The sequence below is a fragment of the Corvus cornix genome, chromosome 7 (assembly GCF_000738735.6).
Source record: "Corvus cornix cornix isolate S_Up_H32 chromosome 7, ASM73873v5, whole genome shotgun sequence".
Taxonomy (NCBI): domain Eukaryota; kingdom Metazoa; phylum Chordata; class Aves; order Passeriformes; family Corvidae; genus Corvus; species Corvus cornix.
The window spans coordinates 38500701-38505980 of record NC_046337.1 but is presented as its reverse complement, the minus strand read 5'-3'; positions in this window follow the sequence as shown (position 1 = coordinate 38505980).

Below are 5280 nucleotides of genomic sequence, written 5' to 3'. Positions count from 1 at the left end.
GCTTTTTCTCCACCCGAGGAGGCAGGCCATCTGCCGAAAGGCCTCAAAAATTCCACTGGGCTCCAAGGAACCCCAATCCCTCTTGCCTGTGAGCTTTTAACGTCCCCTTGGCTTGCACCCCTGTGTGTGTGTCAGGAATGCCAAGTTTGGGGTTATTAAAAGAAGAAAAAGGGAAGAAATAAAAATCCCCCAAGTGCCCAAAGCCCGAGTGTGACATAAGGAGCCTCGAGGCAACTTTCATCATGTTTTTCATGTGGTTTCCTTCATCTCCCTGGCCTGGCTGCCGCAGCACATTGGATTTCGATGATGTTTTTACCAGATCAATGTGAGGATGCTCCCCCCACCCCCAGCAGCTCCCCGACCCCTCGGCTGCACCTAACAGGAGCAAAACCTCCCGATTCATCCTTTAAATGCATGGCTCTGGAGCACGGTGTCCTTCTGTCCTCGCAGTAACTCCAGGAAAACAAAAGCATTTGGCCTCCTTACTCATCTCTGGAGGGACTGGAGGTAGTTTGATCCCTAAAAGAATCCCAAGCCTTCAGAAGCATAAAATCCCAATTCCAGCCTCAGAATTTGCATGTCCATCCCAAAGGGAAAAATAGGAAAAGCCTCCTCATGCTGGAACAATGTTGACGATTGCCAGGTCAGGATTTTTGCCTAAAAAATAAACACAGCAGAGCTATCTTCCCCAGCATTCCCTTGCTCCTGCATTCCAGATCCCTGTGTTCAGCCTGGATCCCTGTGTTCATCCTGGATCCCTGCGTGCATCCCAGATCCCTGTGTGCATCCCGGATCCCTGTGTGCATCCCGGATCCCTGTGTGCATCCCAGATCCCTGTGTGCATCCCAGATCCCTGTGTGCATCCCAGATCCCTTCGTGCATCCCAGATCCCTGCAGCAGTCCCAAGCTCTCCCTGCAGAGCTGCCTGTGGGCTCACAGATTATCTTTCCTTGTCCCCCCATTAAGGAGCAGTGACTCATTTGCAAACCATTCCCGCTGAATCCCAGTTTTCTGTTGGATGGGAAGAAAAGCAGGAGCGGGAGCTGGAACCTCGCAGATAGACTGTGCTTAGCCCTGGGCTGGCTTAAATCTCTTACGATGTTCCTACAGTGTGGAGCAGCAGGTTCTGAACACCTCCTGTGGAACAGGAATGCCTGGGGCTGCTCCTTCAGGGAAGCCAGGCAGTCGGGAAGGAGTTTTGGAGCAGTACCTGGATTTTGCAGATGGGAAAAGCGTTCCAGCCACGGGGAAGCGGGGAGTGAAAGGAAAACAACCTGAAACCAGAACCAGGGTCTGCCCAGGGATGATTCAGGGGAGCACCGGGAAGGAAATCACACCTTGGAGGAGTTAATTGAGGCCCAAGGGACGATCCTTTGCCATTAAATCCCAGGATGTCAAGTGGGAGGGAGCTGTGCTGGCCAGACCTGCGGCAGAGCTCGCCCGTGGCAAGGGATCCTTCAGGTCATCTCCAGAGGCTGGTGGATTCCAAATCCAAGACTTCATTTCCAGTGGGCTCTCCATGACCTGATGGAGCTGGGGTGAAGCAAAGCTCTGTTGGTACAGAAAGCAAAGGGAGCCTCTTCCCACAGTGATTTCTTTCCAAGGCTGCACCAATGCGGAAATGGGTGGGTCTGGCCAGACTGCAAGACGTGGGCAGAGATTTTTGCCAGGTTTTCAAAGGTTTTTCAAAGCTTTGAGTGTCCCCAGCTTGGTAATGAAGCCTCGGAGGAGATATTCCAGATTCGGGTGCGTAGGAGCGACCTTTCCCATTAGGATCAGACAGTCCCGGTGTGCACTGCCCCGTGCTTTTGAACTGAGAGACCATTGCTCCAATGTGAGCTTGGACAGCAGGAATTTGGGATACTGAGGTCTGATCTGGGCAGTTCTGCTCAGTACTGGACAGCTGTGGCTATGGGAGATCTCCAGGACAGGTGTTGGTCCTGCTCGGAGCCTGGCTGTGCTTGGTGAAATCGGTGACTTGGCTGAAGCTTAGAGCAGCTGACTTCACCTAAGTTGACATTTCACCCAAGGTCTGCCCATCCCAGCTTGTCCTGCAGCCACAAAGCTTTCCCTCCATCCTTTTCAAGGTGAGCAGAGCCGGATGAGCTGGTGAGCAGAGATCTTTTCATTGTTTTCTAGGTGGGGATTGGTAGATTTGGGGTCACCCATTTCTCTTTGTCCCAAGGGTGCCTGAGCTGACCTTCTAGCTCATCTCCCTCCTGGTGATCTGCTGTTCACCCCCTGGTTTTCTCCTTCCAGCTGCCACCTTGGCTCACCGTCTGCAGTCACCAAGTGAGGAAATTGCGCTGCCAGCTTGCAGGAAAATTCCAGCTCTCTTTGGTTGGGAGGAAATCTTTGCTCATAATCACAAGAAAAGACACACAGAGGGATGCTGAAACTCCAAGGAAAGCTCTGGAACTCCAGGAACTCTGCCAGTAGAAGGTGTTGATTAAAGGGCTGGGGCCCCCCTGCCCTGGAGCCAGGCTGGGAGAGCTGGGGGTGCTCACCCGGAGAAGGGAAGGCTCCAGGGAGACCTCAGAGCCCCTGGCAGGGCCTAAAGGGGCTCCAGGAGAGCTGCAGAGGGACTGCGGACAAGGCATGGAGGGACAGGACACAGGGAATGGCTTCCCAGTGCCAGAGGGCAGGGCTGGATGGGATCTTGGGAATTGGGAATTGTTCCCTGGGAGGGTGGGCAGGCCCTGGCACAGGGTGCCCAGAGCAGCTGTGGCTGCCCCTGGATCCCTGGCAGTGTCCAAGGCCAGGCTGGACACTGGGGCTTGGAGTAACTTGGGATAGTGGAAGGTGTCCCTGCCATGGCGGGGCTGGATGGTTTTTAAGTTGCTTCCAACCCAAACCACTTTATTCTACTCTATTTCAAGACAATACAAGGAGGCAAACGAGGAGAGCACAACCGCAGCCACGACCACTCGGAGCCTGCCTTGGGCTGAGACAAAAGTGTTGGAATTTCCAGGCGTGTCCGTCCCATGCAGAGGCAATCACCTGCAGTAAATAAAGCAGGGCTGTTGTTGTTTCAAGCAGAGAGCAGGTTATGATGGATGAGGCGTCAGCTGTCGCTGCAGCCTCGGCCCAAGTGTTGGAAATGCCATTATGGAAGCACTCGTAAAAGCGCGGCGGGGCTGGAAAACTCTGCCTGCTGTTGCTATCTGCCTTCTTTCTGCAAGCTGGACCTGCTCCACTATAAAACACACAAAGAAATGCCTTGGTGAGTTAAGGGTAAGGCAGGATTTCAGTAAACACAGAGATCTTAACACGGCAGAGCTGGCTGTGCAGGGTCCCCGTTGGCTGCGCTGCTCACAGGAGCTGAAGCGGTGGATAAACCATAAACTCCAGGTGCAGAGCTGAGGCAGAAAAGGCCCTGAAAATGCTGGTGTGAGGCAGAGGAACCAGTGGGATGAACAAATCCTTGTGCTCTGCTCCCTGGGGGAGGTTTCAGCAGCCCAGCTCCACCCTGCCCTCCCAGTGCTGTGAGCAAGTGCGCAGTGCCTGGGTCTCCTTGTCCTGAGTGCTCCTGAGCCTGTGCTCTGCACGTTGTCTGGGAACATCACAGCAGAGCTATTCCCAGTTCTCCTGTCTGACTGAACAAGCAAGGACTCATCTCCCAGTCCTCACCTTGCACATCTCTGCCTAAAAAACCCCAAAATCCCACTTCTGCCAGCAGCTTTTGTTGGCAAGCCAGAGGTAATGCAAAGCTCCTTTGTGATCATCAGCATGCCTTGGCTCTGGAGCTTCTGTTCTGAGTTTTGGGGGACCTCAGTGCTACCCCAGCTCTGCCAGCCAAGGCAGTGACAGTCACATTAACAGCCACAGCTTTGTGGCTCCACTCCTGGGAATAACAGAGCAAGCAGCGTGTCCTTGTGTATTTCCCCGGATGCTTTAATCCGTGCTTCTGGAGACGCCTGAAATCGCATGTTATAACCTCAGCCTTTTGAGGTTTTTGGTTTGTTCCTCTCTAAGTGCGGGTCTTACATCTTCCCTTCCAAACTGGCTGCCCCCTGCAAACCAGCAAGTGCCTTTTTACCTCCCTGGCCTTCCAAAACATGCAATTCAAACCTCTGACTAAGGCCCTCGTGGCTGAGCTCTGGGCTCCCAGTTCAAACGTGGAGCAGTGTCTATAAAAGTTTTTATATCATCTCCAGTCATATTAGAATCATATTCCCTTGACCATCCTTAGGAAAACAGCTCTTGACACACTACTGGGATGAAAGGAGGGGAACACATGGTATCAGTAAAAACGGAGTTAACAGAGCATTCCAAGCAATAACATTACACTGCACGGTGTAGCAACAAGCCAAGAAGCCGTAATTGTTGGGAGTGAGCGGAATCCAGAGGTGCCCCCAGTGTTGCACTGCGCTCCTTCCAGTGGAACAACCTCAGGCACTCAGTCCATAACAGCCAGTCCCACTGCCCATATAAAAAGGTCCATCTGGCCTGATTTAAAGCCTCCCTTTTCCCCAGGGATTTGTGCCAGGGCTGCTGAGTGGGTTTGGAGGTGTCCATGAGGTCAAGCCCAGCAGGGCTGGTGCTTTCTTCCAATGGCAGATCCCTGTGGATGGCTGAGATTCTCACCCTGGGCTCTGCTGCCACCTTCCTGGGCACGCCAGGGCCTTGTCCTGGTCAGGACCAGCCCGTGGAGCAGGAGATGCCCTTCAGGAAGGGATGCTGCTCCTGGGTGAGGCTCAGGAGGGATGAAGCCAGCAGAGGGCATTCCCTGAAGGTGTTTCCTGGGACTTGACGCGGGAACCAGGAGTGTTTGACCTTCTCTCAGAAAAGCAAAGAACACCCTGAGATGGAAGGGACCCACAAGGACCGTGGAGACCAGCTCTTGCCCCTGCAAAGGACACGCCCAAGAATTCCTCCCTGGGTCCCTCTCCTGGCACGCAGCAAGGAGCAGGTGCTGCCCCTCTCCCATCACCACCTTCCCAGTCCCTCCCAGTTCCTCCCCCACCCTTTGGCCCAGCCCCAAGTGGTCACCCTGCAGAGCTCTGGCCCACCTCCATGGACAGCGGCCCCCCAGGCCCCTCTGTGAGCCCCCAGGGCTGGGATGGAGAGCCCTGTCCTGCCACAACAGGGGGAATCAGGCGGTGCCCCCTTCCCTGCTCCCTTTTCCCCGCTCCTTTTCCCACTCCCCCCTTCCCCACCAGTCACAATTTCCAGAGGGGATGATCCTGCTGTGCTGGCCTGTTCTCCAGGAGGAGAAATGGGGGGCTTGTGTCTCACCCCTGCTCTCCAGGGCCAGGGAGTGCCTCAAAAACCCCCTCT